Source organism: Gadus morhua, chromosome 13, assembly GCF_902167405.1.
Source record: "Gadus morhua chromosome 13, gadMor3.0, whole genome shotgun sequence".
NCBI classification, from domain to species: Eukaryota; Metazoa; Chordata; class Actinopteri; order Gadiformes; family Gadidae; genus Gadus; species Gadus morhua.
The window spans coordinates 18,821,004-18,838,945 of NC_044060.1; the positions used below are offsets into that span (position 1 = coordinate 18,821,004).

Genomic DNA, 17,942 nt, shown 5'->3' on the forward strand with positions numbered 1-17,942 from the left:
AGGCTGACAACAGAAATTAGCTGATGTCTTTGGCTGCACTTCTTCACCTCTTCATCACCTCTTCCTCACGGTCCAGCCAATCAGGTGTCCCTAGTCATCCTTTATTTATTTATTTATTTATTTATTATCCCATTTTGTTGTCCGGTAGTGACAACATTCCCTTTGTTTTTGTTCATTGTAATTGTAATTTCTGGCTTTGGACGGTTTCCATTTCATATATAAGTTAACTGATGTCTTAAGTGTTAACCTTCCATAGTGTTTTTACTTCCTGATGGGATTCCTGACATTTCATTTAATAACAGATATGGGGGATGGTCAACTCTGAGACACACACATACACACATACACACACGCCCACACACACACACACACACACACACACACACACACACACACACACACACACACACACACACACACACACACACACACACACACTACACGTGTGACTGTCTCGGAGGCAGCGAGGGGAGGTCTGACTGAGAAGCTGTTCTTTACTACTAGTGCTTTGGTGTGCGTGACAACATAAATTATGACACGAGGATGATTATGGATCGGTACGCGAAACTTTCCTTGCGCACAAAGAGGTAAGAGACCTGATTGTTCGCTAAAGTATTTCTTTATTACTTCTCGATTTTATTACATTTTTTGGATTACGCACGTCAGCCTATATCTAGATGGGTTGTTCGCGTAAAGATGAACATAGGCTTGTTTCTTAACGTAATTAATACGGAAATAGTTCACACTTGCATGGTTTGGTGGATGCTGTTAATCCCGCACTTAAATTAAATTAGAAAATAGCAAAAATCTGCGGAACATGACAATTTCATATTTCAACTTTTGCGCCTCCGAAGAGTCTTGAGTTGTATGTATATTCTGTAGATGTGTTCACCAAGTCGCAGTGAATTCATAATGTATTCTTTCACAAATAAACAAATTCTCTCAAATGTTTATTTTTATGTCATCGCAAAGTCCACATGTAACCAAAATGGATGGGGGATGCCGCAGGCTCCATGTAGATGGAGGGCGGCTGGTGGACACCGTGATCTCTGAGCCAGTGTTTCTCCCACGCTTCGGTGTGATCTGTGTGCAGTGCACTGCAGCCTCTGAATATAGCATTCAACATGCCGATTCTGTACGGTGTTACAAAAGCAAGCACGCCTCCGACATTCTCTGTGGGGTGATGGGTTCTACCCTTAAGACTTAGTTTTACCTTCATCTCCTTCAGTTGTTCAGGTGCGTTCTTACTTAACAAAACCTTCAGATCTGGCTTTTGGAACCTTTGGGAGACGCAGTATAATGTGTGAGAGGTTATTATTGCTGCTCAGTGTGTATTGAATATTTATGATGTCGAATTATCTAAATTATCAACCACATCATTGAGTATGAGAGAGGACGGAAGAGTCTAGTATGCTCTTAAAATGTGTGTGTGTGTGTGTGTGTGTGTGTGTGTGTGTGTGTGTGTGTGTGTGTGTGTGTGTGTGTGTGTGTGTGTGTGTGTGTGTGTGTGTGTGTGTGTGTGTGTGTGTACACACTATAAGTGATTGTGGTGCACCCGGGAGGCTTTACGTCAAGTATCATCATATGTTGCTCACATGCATGCACAGCACATGAACAACAAGCCGTCTAAGCAAAAACGCATCCACCTTTCTCCTTTCCTCCTACTTCTCTCCCTGACCCAGGTATTTGGTGGCTATAGCTCTTTCAAGTATTTCAGTTAAAGAATGAATAATAACAATTCCATTATTTTATTATTTTTTACCTCTACACTACAACATACTAAACCTCTGCTCTACAACAAACTATTCCTCAACCTCTATGTGATATACTTTAACTCATCCTTTCCGCTTCAACACACTATAGCCTACCTCAACCTCTCTGTTACAACATACTATTCCTCATTGCATTACATTTATTAAGCAGGCACTTTTGTCCAAAGTGACTCACAGTGAACACCTTCAATGATGGAGATGAACCCCAAAAGCAGAAGAATCATTAAATGTATATATCTTAAAAAAATAAACAAAGCAACTCTTTTACCTGTTACAATATAGAAGCATTTTTCATTCACCAAGATGCCGTTTGAAAAGATGAGTTTCACTGCGGTGGAGGACGGTTGGGGCTGTTTTGAGGCCAGCGGGGAGCTCGTTCCACCATTGTAAAGCCAGGACGCTGAACAACCAAGATCGAGAAGAAAGTGGTTTCTCAGTCATGGAGCGTATGGGACGTGCCGGTTTGACCGTGGCCTGGATGGAGGAGGGGCCTGATCTGTTAGCGGCACAGTAGGCAAGAACCAGTGTCCTGAATCGGATTGGGGCTGGCACAGGTTGCCCCTTCAGGCTGTGGTGGAGACGTATCGTGCACGAGATCTTAGGAACTATTTTGGCTTCCACTCTCTGGATGAGCTGCAGATGACGAGTGCCGCATGCAGGAAAGCCAGCCAGAAGGGAGATGCACTATCTCAACCTCTCTACTCCAACATATACCTTACCTTCTGCACTGCAAGAGGGTAAACCTCACCTCTTTGTTACAACATACTATACCTCAACCTCTATAGTTCAGCATACTATACCTCAACCTCTCAGCTACAACATACTATACAGCAACCTCTCTACTCCAACATATACCTTATCCTCTGAGCTACAACATACTATACCTCAACCTCTATGTTGCAACATACTAGACCTCAACCTCTCAGCTAAAACATACTATACAGTAACCTCTCTACTCCAACATATACCTTGTCCACTGAGCTACAACATACTATACCTCCACCTCTCTGCTACAACATAACCCTTTACCCTCTGAGCTACAACATACTACACCTCAACCTTTCTGCTACAACATATACCTTACCCTCTGCGCGTGTATGTAACCTCTGGTACGTACACAGGACCAATTTTCCACCTCTTAAACCTCTTAGACACAGCAGGTAGCCAGCGTGCACTTTACCTGACTGTATCTGGCTCTCCTTGAATACAGTCTGTGTGCTTACAGGCTCTATACACACACACACACACACACACACACACACACACACACACACACACACACACACACACACACACACACACACACACACACACACACACACACACACACACACACACACGCACACACATAAGCGCATGAGTACACAGACACACACACACACACGGTATGATCTTTTATTATGCATGTGAACAAGAAACCTTCCAGTTTGTGGATATCATCCCTCCTGAGCAGCTGTGTTTAAGAAGGCAGCTTTATGTCTTTCCACTGGATGGTGAAAGTAGTCATTGTACCCTCCTTTGTTCTGAGCAATGCCTTGTTAGGAAAGGGACTGTCAGTCTCTCTGGGAAGAGTGTCATTATAAGTGAGTCAAGAGACATTTTGAACAATGGTGGAATGAACAGATGACTCAAGTGCAGGCATTTCAATCAAGTGTTGTCTTTTATTCTCTTATAGCAGCACATTTCGGCAGTTTATTTTCTGTATTTAGGGCTTGTTTAGGTACTAGATACGATGGGGCAATTGCTCTGTCGGTAGCTTAGCCACTTTTGAGAGTTTAACACGGTTTTAAACTCAAGAAGTCACGTGACGTCTTAAGCCCCATTGCTGTCCTATGTACTTGTGGTTTAACCTGCAGCTGCGTTTTACCTTGATCTCAATTGCTGTGTCTTCAGAGAAATTAACATTAGACACTAGAGGGCGTATTTTGTGCGTAGTCTAATCTCGACACTGACGTGGTTTTAGAGGAGACTAACCCAGTTTGCAGGATGAAACAAGGCTCCATCATAACAGACACACACACACAGAATTAGTTTTATGAATTATTATTAATTAATAGGTATGATACATTAACACTTATTACACCAGATAGGCCTTCAGTACAATACAGGCTTCAATATAGGAGTTGCTTAAAGTGCCCAACTAAAACTCTACAAAGAACAGATTATTTGTCTGTAAAAAAAATAAATGAACGCACAGAGGATCGTACCAATCAACGAAACATAAAAAGGTCAATGCTCAACTAAAATGGTTAGCAATGACAAGTAATTGATTGACGTAGGTGAGGGCAGATACCAGACTCAGATTTCCACAAAAAGTAGCCTAGACTATTTCATAATATATGTCAACTTTTTTAGCGTTTTTATTTATTATAGGTTTATTATATTAAAGTTCACTTTAAATTCCCATTAAGTTTTTGTTGGTAATTATAGCACAAAATGCATCCACCATTAAGTTAAGACTGCATCTGCTGGGGTATACTAGAAATCAGAGTACTTCCGTTTTCCAAGCAGTTTAAACCGAGTCAGCTGGGAATCAGCTGATCCTGTACGAGCCGTTACACAGCAATCACAAACCTCAGTTTTAAAGGGACACTGTGTAAAAAATACTCCCATCTAGTGGTACAATTGTATATTGCATCCAAACTAATAGTGCTCGCTTGTTCAAAAACTACGGTGGGCAGTATGTGCCAATAAGCTGTTTCATGACATCCAATACTACCTCATCGAGTCATTCGAGTGATGATGAGGTTCGTTATTTCAAACAAATTTCAAACTGCATTGAATCATTAGCGTAAGCTAATGATGTATGAGTAATTACTCCTCGAGCAAGATAGTGAATTATTTCAGTCATCATTCATGCTGGCTCAGAGTGAAAACGCGTTTATATTTCCTGTACCACGTTGTGCTTTTTGTCCCACTCGGCCATTCCTAGACCGGAAGAACATGGAAGCCTCCATGAAGCTTACCCATCCTATGTAACTAAATATTAATTATTCTTCGCTCAGGAGGATAAGTGAGATTTTTGGCAGCGATAATTTTACACCAATGAGGACTTATTTATGAATGAATACGTTGATTTGAGGTAATGAATGACTTAAAATATTACACAGTGTCCCTTTAAGGAGTACGGTTTTAAAGCGCAGCAATGCTAACTGACAGAGCAATTGGCCCTTTATGTTCCGTACAGAAATAAATAAGCCATGTGTAATAATTAGACGGCGGGTCGTGCATGAACACAAAAACGGTGCCAGACGATGACCACTGCGCCTGTCCCCATGGCTACTCGGGCAAGAACTGCGAGATCGTGGAGAACGCCTGCATGTCCCACCCCTGTGCTAAAGGAGGAGTGTGAGTCCAGTCCGTGTGCGCACAGTGGGACCTGCATGGACCTGGAGAACGACTTTGAGTGCATCTGTTCTCCACCCTGGAGCGGGAAGACCTGCCAGATCGATGTTAATGAAGTGTGCTGGCCAGCCCTGTCTCAATGCTTACTCTTGCAAAGATCTGATTGGTGGATATCAATGCACCTGCTTCACTGGATGGGCGGGGCTGGACTGTGACATCAACGTTCACAGCTGCCAGGGACAGTGCCAGAATGGAGGAAGCTGCAAGGCGCTGGCCCGGGGGTATGAGTGTGTCTGTCCGCCGGGCGTCTCTAGGTCAAGTCTGACCCCTGCAGCCCCAACCCCTGTCAGAACATGGCCATGTGCCACAGCCAATCAGGGGACTTCACCTGCACGTGCTCAGACGTGTACCAGGGCAAGTCCTGCTCGGAGCTCCGGGATTACTGTGAGACCAATGAGTGTCAAGACCACCTGGTCCCGGTGCTGGTGTGTGTGTTGCTGTGCCTGGTGTGCATCGCCGTCTGCGTCTGGTGGACGCGTAAGAAGAAGAAGGACCGGCAGGAGGCGGGGCTGGCATCTTAACAGTTGTAGCACCAAAAGATTTATGAAGTTCTACTCTTCTGTTTGTTGTTATCGAACAAGTCTCTCCACCTGGTCCACTCTGCTTCCCTGTTTCCGGGGAGGGGTGAGTCCCAGTCCTCGGCTTGCTTGGTGAGGTCTCTGAGGAGCAGCATGCCTTGAATTGTGACGGGGGCTAAGAAGCCGAGGGGGTCACCAGGCTGTTCACCGTAGACAACACTCTACGGGTGAAAGGTTTGTTGTCGTCCACGGCCTGGAATGTGAAAGTGTCCAGAGCAATGTTCCAGGACACTCAAAAGCTGCGTTGTAGAGGGAGGTCATCGGTGAGGAGGTTGGCTGCTCTTCTCAGGCCGTATATGGCGACGGCGGGGGATGGGCTGTTGCCGTGGACATGGACGCACATTCGGTAATCCACAATGTCACGGTCGTTGTTGTGGAACCACAGGAAGCGGAGGAAGTCTCTGTGGTCTTCACGCACTATGAAGCAGTGAAACATGTGCTGAATGTCGGCGGTGATGGCAAAAGGTTCCTTCCGGAATCTCATGAGCACCCCAAGAGGGTATTGTTGAGATCAGGGCCTGTGAGGAGTACGTCGTTGAGAGAGACTCCTTTGTAAGATGCACTGGAGTCGAACACCACACGGATCTGTCCTGGCTTCTTTGGGTGATATACTCCAAATGATGGGAGATACCAACACTCTTGGCCTTCCTGTAAAGGTGGAGCGATCTCTGCATGTTGGTTGGTAAGCATCTTCTCGACAAACTCTAGGCAGTGGGCTTTCATCTGTGGCTGCTTGCTAGAGTGCGGTGGAGAGAGTTGAGGCAGCTTTTGGCGTACTCCCTGTTGTTGGGTAGTTGTTTTCGTGGGGACTGGAAAGGAAGGGGTGCGACCAAATTTTTTGACGAGTATCGACAAGACTCTGTCGACAAGACTCTTGTCGATACGCGTCCCCCGTGATCTGCAGGAACCTCAGGTCATCCATTGAAGGAGCGAGCTTGTTGTCGTTGGCTGTGTGAAGGAAGACTGACTGACCCAGGTTTTCTCCATTGAGCGTCTGTGTGCTGTCTGTGGTGTCCAACGCTGAGTAGCCGTGGGCGAACATCTCTTTCACCTGTATTTTGCTGCTGCATGGGCTGAGAAAACTGGGCCGTCCAGTTTCCAGAATGGAGGTTCTGAATATTCTGACGTGGGGTTGCTTGTGCGCTTCTCCGAGGCACGTCGCCGACGACGACCCATCCAAGGTCCAGCTTTTGGGCGAATGGGGCGTCATGTGGACCGTTTATTTGGCTTCTTACTTTGTGTACTTTGTGTACTAAGAATGTCTCTACCGTGCAACAGGAGTATGTGTGCATCTGGAACCAGGGGTGGGATCTCGTCTGCGATGCGTCTCAGGTGTCGAGCAGCATTGGGGGTTGGGATCTCCAAACGGTTGTTTGGGATTTGGTTGCATTCGAGGAGTGTGGGAAGAGGAGAATTGCCAGCAGTCTCCTTGAGACCTGAACATGTCCTGAATGTGTATGGCGATGGACTACACGCCACGTTGAAGATGCTGAAGAACTCTTGACGTCGCCAAGGAACGGTTGCTTTGCTCGTCCAAGATAGCTTACATCCTTCTGGACTCCTCCCTTCGTCCTTCAGGAAAGACGCTGACGAGGCAGATCTTGGAACATGCCCTGAGACTCATTCCATCTCTGCATACTTCCGTGCACTTGGAGGTGACTTCCTGATTGTCCGCTTGTTCTCCTCCCTCCCCGTTTTCTGAAGCAGGGGGGGACGACTTGGACTTCCAGGGAGCTAGTCCTGGGTGGAGTGCTGAGGTTTGACGGTTGCTGCCACTTTCCTTGCAGTCCACCTCTGTGACGTAGTCCCGAGCTAAGTGGGTTGTTGAGGAGCTGCACTGGAATCATATGTGATTGTCTTTTAGAAACTGCTTGCGCTCTTCGAGGGCCTTCTCCCTAAAGCCTCTACATTTCCTCAGTAGGTGGTCTTTGTCATGGATGGGGCAGTGCTTCCCAGGGTCCATGTTTCTAGGTCTCTCTGTGGGGGACACTTGTGTCTTGTGCACTGATATGGCTGTCTTCATCTGGGGCACAGCCTAAAGGCATTGGGTTAATTAAAACAGATCCGTGCACCAACCATGGGGTTGGTAATAGAAAACCGGTTGACGATTGTTTTAAACCCTTCATATTCGATGGGCTAGTGTCGTTAACAGGCGAGCCTGCTGATCAACACCTGGTAAGGATCTTAAGAGACACCGCGTGTTCTCAATCGGTCATTCTCGCCTCTGCGCTGCCGTTTTCCGGTCGTTCTGCTTGTGGACATGGTTCTGTGTTGCGTGGCATTGAGATGGGGAACCGTCCCCGGCCAGTACACAGAGTACACATACAGACAAAGCTGGTAACTGGTTTCTTTCCGATTGCTGTCTGCCACGCGTTGCCAATTGAAGGTATTACACTTTTAATGGGTAACGATATAGCTGGCGGTAAAGTGGTTCCTGCACGGGAAGTAGTGGATCTTCCGTGCCGCACAGAGATTGATCTAACACCGGCACCTTCGGGGTTGTTCCCTACTTGTGTGAAAACCCGTGCAGAAGCAAAAAAAGGGTACGATGGTTCTCTGTTTGATAGTGTGCTTAAGCCGGTGTTGTTGGAGGAAGCTGGCATGGAAGATGGGACGGGAGTCTCTACTGTGTTCCCCGGTGAGAGTGCCGCCGAGCCGGTGCGCTCCGCCAGCCTCGAAATGCGTCATTACGACCGTTCCGCTGTTCCTCGACACTTTCGAAGAACCGTCACCTACTTGGGGAGACAGGTTGGTCAAGGCCAAGTCCGCCCGGTAGATGCAAAGGTGCAGGCAATAACGGAGTGCCCCGTTCCGCCAACAAGGAGAGCCCTTCGTAGGTTCTTAGGCATGGCAGGTTATTGCCGGAGTTTCTGCCGTAACTTCTCGACTGTTACCCATCCGCTGACCAACCTGCTCAGTCCAAAGGTGGACTTCGTGTGGACCCCTGAGTGCCAGCAGGCTTTTGAAAGCGCCAAGGCTCTCCTAAGCAACACCCCGGTGCTCGCCGCTCCTGATCTCACCAGACCCTTTAAGTTTGAGGTGGATGCTAGCGCCGGCGGAGCTGGTGCGGTACTGTTGCAGGAAGATGCTGAGGGGGTCGACCTTCCGGTTTGTTATTTTTCGCGTAAGTTTAACAAGCATCAGGTCAGAGAACGTGTTGGCAGATGCTCTGACTAGGTTGTAGTTTGATAACTGCTGTAATTACTTATATTACCAAAGCCTAATGGTTTGTGTTTTAAGGGGGGGGGTGTTACGGCTGCGGATTGACGCCCCGCACTCATGGGTAAAATCCTCAGTTACAATCCTCAGTTATGCTAATGATCATGTGTTTGCCCCGCGTGTGATTGGCTGTCAATTATGTTAATTTGAATGTGCCTTTCCCCGGACGTGATTGGCTGCCGCACCGGAGGGCCGAGGATCCGGGAGGATAAAGAACAGCCGAGCTCAACATTCAAGGCGGCTGGCCTCGGAGATGCAGCTTGCCACGTTGGGTCTTGGAACGAGCGTTGTTTGATTGAGGCTCTAGTTTGCTGCACGGGAACTGGGCCAGAGTTTGTTTAGGGGTTATCGTACACTGACTTGCAGCTATACTTTGTTATACACACTAGACGTAGGGGTGCTGTTCCACCCTTGTATTTTGTGAGCTTCTTCTTGGTTGTATTTGTTTCTTTGATTTGGACAGCACCCAATGGTCCTTTCCCTTTTGTAGTTTTGCCTCCTATGTTTGTTAAATTGATTATCACTGGCTCTGGGCTAAATAAACGCTTTCAGTTAAACCAACAACATCTGGTTTTATGTTGCCACCCCTTCCCCTAGCGGGGGACGTAACAATCTGTCTGTCAAACCTCTCTTTCTTTTCGGCTGCTGTGCGGGAAGGTGGGAGGTTGAAGCTGGGATCTGCTTTAACTCTGGCTTCCTTGCGGGTCAGAACAGTCTCATTAATAATGAATGCACAGAGATGGATTCACAAATGTATTTTGTGATTTATAGATAAATTACTCTCTTCTCACAAATACATTTCAATGCATACACAAATGGATATTGGTATGTATAAATGTGAAATTTATCCATAAACAAAAATAAGTTTCACAAACACATTTCTGATCCACACACAAATACACCTTGTTTTAAATAAATGTAATATAAATCCTTAAATATATGAATTAAAAAATATATTTGCAATTTTCATAAAAATGAATTTGGATGTTGTAACATTTATATACAAACTGTTAAACTTTAATTTACAAGACGCTTTAATTTGTGAACTTGTTTGCATTAGTGTGTGAACTTGTCTGTATTTATATGTGGATTTTTGAGACTCTCCTGACGTGTCTGGATTCACAAATGCATTTTTTTTCCTACAAGGAACTCACTGTAGCCAATCAGATGCCTCCCTAGTTTTCAGCCAATCACATGACTGCAGTGACTAGGTTTTTTCATTGTCGGTTCCGTTTACTACTTCAACGGCACCGACAATCCCAAAACCCAGTCGAACTAGATGGGAAAAGTGTGTAGCTCAAAACGTGACGCAGCTTTTACTGCTTCGCCACCTAGAGATTGTTATGTACGATTAGGGTAGGGGATCAAAACCCGGTTCTATCAAGGACCCGGTTCCACCTTTTTCAAAACCCGAAAATCATTAACGTTAAGTGGCGTTTTTACATGTTAAAAAACAGGTCGGGCTAGGCTAATATTTTTTTTTCTTTTAAATGACCAGTGTTCGTGACGCCACCCGTTTATTTATTTAATCCAACAACAAACCATGTCCATGACGGTCCCGGTGGGACTAGCTAGCCCCACCAGAAGTAAAATAAACTCCGTCCACTTCAACAGAGAAACACTCCGAGCATGCGCATTTCAATTTTTCAAGTCCAATACACATTAAATTGGGCTGGTGGAGCTCGAGCCCCTCCTGCACCTCCAGACGGAATCAGTCTGAAGAAGCAAGCTAGGGTCCACAAAAAATGAACTAAAAGCGCTGAACTTATTATTTTACAGTACTTTCTGGGGAGTTAAAAAGACAGGCCAGGTATGTAGCCGTCCATCTTCGCAGCTTCTAGTTCTAGCGGCAGGTCACCAAGGTCGCGGAGCTTGTGAGGGTCTTTGTACGTCGCTTTCGGAAAGTCCTCGAGTTTATCAAAAAGAGCCCTTTCGGTTGCCTCTGGTGAGCCATAATACTCTTCCAGCCTCGGCCAAACCATCATCAATCCGACCTGGGGGTGCCTGATGCTGGCTGCTTTGAGCCTTCTTGCCTGTTCTGAGGACTCCTTGCCAAGCCATTTGATGAGGAGATCAAGCTCTTCTCCGGCTGACAGGCCCAGGCCTGTGATGGCTCCGTAAAAGGTGGACTTCCATGCCCAGAAATTCTCTGGCTTGTCGTCGAAATTTGTTAGCCCTGAGGTCACCAACTGACTCCGTGCGAGATACCTGGCGAGGTCGTTGGCGGTGGAGGTGTCAGGGTTGCTTTGGTTGACCGTTCTACCCTGGTTGCCATGAGGATCGTTGAGGGGTCGGCCCCTCTCCCGTCCATCCCTCTATCGTTCTGCCAGGGCGCCTCTGTTTTCATAGGCAGGGGTGTGTAAAGTATGGGGGCAATGGGCTGTTTTATGTCACTTGTAGCTAGTGTTAACTCCTGATAAGATGAGGCATGTGGATTGTGTGAGTTAGACTTCAGGCTGGATTGATCCTGTACATAGTGTTCTGTATGCTGGAGTCGTGTCTGGGGTGAGAGGGATTTAGAAGCTCTACTGTGGTGTGACTGATGGTCTGAGTCTATCAAACCTGACTCCAGTATTTCTGCTTCTATCAGTGCAGCGTCCATTTCCTTTTCGGTTTGTAGAGCCTATAGGGTGGCGTCCAGTCTGACCTTTTCTAGTTCGAGGCGGGCCTTCTCTACTTTGAGTTCTATTTCCCTCTGAGCGTAGGCAAACTTGGAGCGACTTGCTTCTGCCTTTGCTCGGGCTTTGGGGGCGTTCTGGGTTGATGAAGAACTGCTTGATGCTTTTGAGGAACGAGACCGTATTGACTTGTGGTCCTCTTCTTCGAAACGTTCTTCGCGCACTGTGGTATATTCATAACCCCCTTCTGCCATGGTGAGGGGAGATGTGTGTGTTCACTGAGGTGAAGACGTCGGGGGACGAATAGGGTCCAGAACACAAGTGCAGGCATTTCAATTAATTGTTGCCTTTCATTCTCTTATAGCAGCACATTTTGGACGTTTATTTTCTGTATATTTATTTTCAAATATATATATATTTGTATATATATATATTTGTATATATATTATATATATATATATATATATATATATGTATTTTTTTAGCAACGTGTGAGGAAAGTATTGCTGAAGTCAATACCTAAAGTCATAACTGCTACATGAACCTTTTCTTGCATACATTGTGCTTTGCTTTAATACATTTTCCCAGGTCATACCGTGTGTATCACGGGGTCTTATCAATGCTATCCTAAAGGCAGCCCTCCCCGGGTATCATTATAAAGTGAGTCAAACATTATTAGATTATTATAATTACATATTATTCCACAGTGAGTCAAAGAGCCCCGGTCCTCAGCCGGTTGCTTCCTACGAGCGTGTGTTATGATGAGGTGGTGTTATCTCGGTAACAGAGAGCTGTCTTCCTCTTCAGGGAACCCAATTAGAGGAGTCGGGTGGGGAAGGTGCTGCACCTGGTTTTCACCCTTCCTTAGTGGGGGACGTGACGGAGACGGCAGGGGCATATGATCTTATTTGTTCTAGGTATTGTTATTGTGTTTACATTGTTGTTAATATTGATAGTTATTGTTGTCATTGTGTTCCATTTTTTTTTATGATATGGTGCGTGTATACATTGTATTATATTTTGCTGTCGTTTCTATAGATTGTGGTTTATAGAACCAGAAACAGGGTTATTGGGACGTTGGGCCGTGTTGTTCTTTTCCGCCCACCAATGATGTTTTCCATTGAGACACTCAAGTCATTCAATCAGTCTTCAATACTGTGTTGTCAGACGACCCCTGAGGCGAGGGTTACATATCGTACCGCTTCAAAACCACATGCATATATATAACAAGGCTTTATTTCATGGACTTGGAGACCAGATGTCCAAATAAGACATGGCCTTTTGGAGCCCTGAAGCCCAGCAGACATGTGATCCTGAGGCCTAGGTCACCCAGGGTCATTAAGGCTGTGGCTCACACAGCAAACACGGGGTCCCTGCTGGACTTTACTAGGAGATCTATCTGGGATCCAGCAGTCGGCAGAGAGGGCAGAGAGCCTCGGCAACCAGGTACGGTGGAGTAACACCTTATTCCTGTTTCATTACGGACACTGAAGAAAGCTTAAGCAGCGGATGAAGCGTTCGGAAGGGGATTTTAAAACGTCTATTTCTGCAATGGCCTGGTCACACAGTGTTGTGTTCTCCAAATAAGCCCCGCCTTCAGCAATATGATTGGTCGACACATATCAAGCGAGATTTTAGCTTTTCTGCCATCAATCTTTAGATATAAATTACCTAGAGACTGATTTGTGAGTCAATTAGGAGATAAAAACAGAGCTGGGGTGGGGGTGGTAGTGGGGCTGGTGGTGGGGGTGGGTGGTGGGGATGGGGGGGGTGGGGAGGGGTGTAAGCCGCAGGCGTTGGGGAAGGCTGATGTAAGGCGGTGGGAGTGGAAACAATCGCACAGCCTTGTCTCCCTGGGACGGGGTTATTTACCACACACATGCATGCATAGGCACACACACATACGCACACGTGCATGCACACACACACACACACACACACAAACAAACTCATGGCTTATTCAAGCACCTGCCTCATTTTCATCCAGCATCTGTTCTACGAGACTGTCCCTCTCTCTTTATCTCTCTCTCTCTCTCTCTCTCTCTAGGTCCCTCCCTTCCTTTCTTCCTCCCTCTCTCTAACTCTTTCTCTTTCTATCTCTCTCTCTAGCGATTCCCCCCCCCCCTCCCCGCTCTCCAGCTCTCTCACGCGGGTGTCACATCACTCCTGTACTACGGCGTCTGCACCATGGTTAATCTAGTGAGCCTCGTAGTTCGGTTGCCACGGCAACAGGCCGCAGATAGAGGAACACGGTCTCCATCAGTCAACTTTAACGTGTAATGTCTGGAGTGGAGGGGAAGGGTTTGAGTTTGGGGTGCTGCTTTTTGAAGAGTAATCAACACACACACCACAAACACACACACACACACACACAAACACACACACACACACACACACAGACACACACACACCTGTTTTTATTTTTCTTCCCACCGGGAATTGAGTTGTTTTCACATACTTAGAGTGACTTATCCCCAGATTTCCACTAGCCAACTGATTATTCAATTGATTTCCCAGAGGGACAATCAGTAGGAGTCCTCTAATCACTAACACACACTGTGCTCCCCGCTAGTCCTTATGCCATTAGCCCAGCGTAGCGCACTGTGGACCTATGTACGACGACCAGCAGCACAGCAGTAGCAACCGTTGACAAATTATTAAATTATATCATTTTAAATGTACATTTTGACTTTGTTTTTTTAATACCAAAGGACATGAAGCTATTGTGTTGGTGGATATCTTTCTTTTCGTCTTGCAGGTTCATTCAAGTGTATTTGTATGTACAGTATATGTGTTGTTTTTGGAACATATATTTTTAACTCACTCACTGTGTCACTTAACTGATTAAAGTAACCCATTGGGGCTATGCCTTTCCAGGTTCAATAGTCTTCCCCTTGCAGTAGAACCATGAGCCTTGAAACTCAAACTGTTAAACGCAAACAGCTCATGCAGAGACCATCGCTGTATTCTGGGTTTAAAATTGCCACATTATATTTCTTTCGGGAAGTTCATTGTGGAAAGTAGTAGCCTGACTGCAGGCCTGATTTCTATACTTCACTCCCTTTGCCTTGTTCATAAGTCACAGTCCATTGTGTCAACCTGTGATCCCTTAGCTTACGTGTGGCAGTCCCAGACTCTGGCAAAGCGATAACGGTAATCAGAAATACTGATAGGGGTAAGATTGAAGGCTGCGCTTAGGTCCACGAGAGCAGCTGTTCCATCATAGGGCCGGAGGTAACATACTGTATCTCTAGTGAATGTTGTGTGTTATTCTGACATGTGATCCATCCAGGTCAAAGCAGCCAAAGCGGTGTCATAAGTGGAGCCATACATGTGGCGTTTTGTTTGGCGGTATTTAATCGTTCAGATCGATCTTCCTCTTGCTAAAGTGATGATCTTTACACCGGAGGTTGTGTGCACAGCTTCAAGACGCCACCCGACTTCCAGAAAGAGAAAAATGTTTTTTGTCTCATCTCTCTGTCTCTTTCCTTATCGTCCCGTTCCTCCTCCCAGGACCGTCAACAAGCTGTTCATCATCCCTGTATCTGGGAGCCCCATCCTGGTGCACCATGGGAGCCCATCAAGTGTGTGACAGATTTGGCGTGTGAGGAAAAAGAAAAGGGGGACGCCATGGAGACCGAAGCATACCACGTGAACCCCGAAACCAGTGGTGACTGGGTGGGGACGGTGGCCAGCCTGGGAGCGGTGGTGGGCCTTAATGGGGGTGTGGGACGAGGAGGAGGAGGGGCAGGGGGAGGAGGAGGGGGAGGGGGGGGCTCGGCCAGCACCTCCGCCTCCTGGCACATGCCCTACCCGCTGGGCTTCCAGGTGTCCCTGACGGCGCTGCTGATGGTCGAGCTGGTGCTGGGCTTCAGCAGCAACCTGACGGTGCTGGTGCTGTACTGCTCCCAGTCCGACCTGGTGCACTCCGTCAGCAACCTGGTGACGGCCAACCTGCACGTGCTGGACGTGGCGCTGTGCGTGCTGTGCCTGCCCCTCACCCTGGTCATCGTCCTCCTCCCCCCGGGGCCCAACTTCGCCACGCTCTGCTGCTTCCACGAGGCGTGCGTCACCTTCGCCAGCATCGCCACCGCCATCAACATCCTGGTCATCAGCCTGGACCGCTACGACATCTCGGTGCGGCCCGTCAACCGGCTGCTGACCACGCGCCGGGCACTGCTGCTGCTGGCCGGCGTCTGGCTGACCTCCGTGGCCGTGTTCTTCATCCCCTTCCTGGAGGTGCGGTTCTTCAGCCCGGGAGGGGAGGCGGAGGGCGATCCGGCGGGGACACACTCGACGTCCTCGTCGTCCTCGTCTTCTAACCACACGCTGCTGTGTGTGGGGGGAGAGGCCTACCACACGGGCCTCGGGATGTACTACCACCTGGTGCTGCAGGTGCCCATCTTCTTCGCCACGCTGGCGGTGATGCTGTTCACCTACTCCCGCATCCTGAAGGCCCTGAACATCCGCATCGGCGCCCACATCCGGACGGGCGGCCGCTTCCGGGGCCCCGCCTGCAGGGGCCGCCGTAAGAAGCCGACGACGAGAGGAGCGGCGGACGGCGGCGAGGGGGGGGGGGGGGGAGAGGTGCACCGCCGACGGCTCAAAGCAGCTCAGCCACCCCCCCCTCATCCAGTCCTCCTCCCCCACGCCGACGGCCACCTCCCCGCCCGCGCTGTCCTCCTCCGTCAGTCTGGTGGCCCCCCCCCGCTGGGGGGGGGCCACCAGACTGACGGGGGGGGGACCTGCCGCCGCCGCCGCCGCCCCTGGCCCCGCCCCCCTCGGCGTCCAGGCCTCGGTGTCCGCCATCATGGCCCTGCGGCGGGCGGTGAGGCGCCACAGGGACCGGCGGGAGCGCCAGCGCCACGTCTTCAAGATGTCCCTGGTCATCATCAGCACCTACCTGGGCTGCTGGGCGCCGCTGACGCTCGTCAACGTGCTGATCCTGGCGGCGGGGCCCGGCGACGGCCTGGTCAGCGCGCGCCTGTGGTGCCTGGCGCTGGCCTACGGCACCACCGTCTCCCACCCGCTGCTGTACGCCTTCACCCGGCAGACCCTGCGGCGGGCGCTGCGGGCCAAGGTGAAGAAGAGGGTGGTGTCCCTGCTGCAGGTGGACCCGTCGCCGGGCGGCACCGTCATCCACAACTCCTGGGTGGAGAACAAGAAGAGCGGGAGGCAGGTGCGCCTGGAGGCCAGCGAGGCCACCGACCGCTGCCTGGCGGAGGTGTGAGGGGGGCCCCGGGTCGCCGGGCCGCGGCTCTCCGTCATCGTACCGGGAGGGAGCCACAGAGGTTCCGTTTCATCAGTGTGTTCACGCCGTTGACGGACGCGCGTGAAATGTTGGGTACGGTTTTCCTGCACAGGGATGAACAAGCATGACTTTAAGGGAGATGTCGTGACCATTTGAGTGTCTGCACAACACAGTCCCAATGCTGGTACGTTTCCATGAGAGAAGATGGGCAACACATTAAACACACTTTCTTCTGCGCATTGTCAAACCCACTGGAGTTTACGTCTGGAGTTTTTTTTTTTTGTCGGTGATGACACAGCGCTGTTATAAAACCGCTCTTCTACAGCCAACCAGGGATCTGATCTACCGCCCACTCCACCGCTCCAGGGCAGCTATCCAGAGTAAAACACTGATATAGATGTTGACATGTTTTGAATACTAAAACCCACATCATGTTCCGGAACTGAGTCCTTCTAACCCTGTCTCCGTCCTGCTCTAGTATGAGGCCATTGTGTTGTAATCAAAGTGAGAACAGGACTCACTTTATAAGCTACATTTGATTCAAATTGAAAGTGATATAATGTAATAGAAGAATATATATATAATGTGTTACCCCACCCCCTCTTGCTGCAATGTCGGTCCTATGATTCAATGACTTATTGTTTATTGTCAAGTCCTACTAACGTACATAACACAACTTTAGGTCTTTATGTAAGCATTATATTTTGTATTGTGCATTTATATTTTGTGCATATGTCACAGTATGGAGAATTTGGAGAAATACTTTCAAAAGTTGTGTTGAAATGTTGCAGCTAGCATGTCCCACACAGATGAAGCAGAAGTGTTCTGTGAAGTGAAATGACGCCATGGGCAAGTTCTATGAAGCTTAAACACAGAACTTATGTCCAGGTTGTGCATACCGATAAGACCAACTTAATTTGATTATTGTATTATGTAAACAACTATAATCAAATTGTTTGATTATTGTAGTTTACATCACACTTCTAAAGACAGAGAAATAGCGAGAATTGTAGTCGTTGCTAATATTCTTTAACAGTCTCCAGCCTGTTGCCACAACTTCTACAACAATAAAATAACTGATTTAGAATGTGTTTCCTCC

At 48.0% G+C, this 17,942-nt stretch overlaps 1 pseudogene; it reads left to right on the forward strand.

Moving 5' to 3' along the window:
• The first annotated feature begins 43 nt into the window (after nt 1-43).
• Nucleotides 44-17,909, forward strand: LOC115557482 (G-protein coupled receptor 22-like; annotated as a pseudogene).
• The last annotated feature ends 33 nt before the right edge of the window (nt 17,910-17,942 follow it).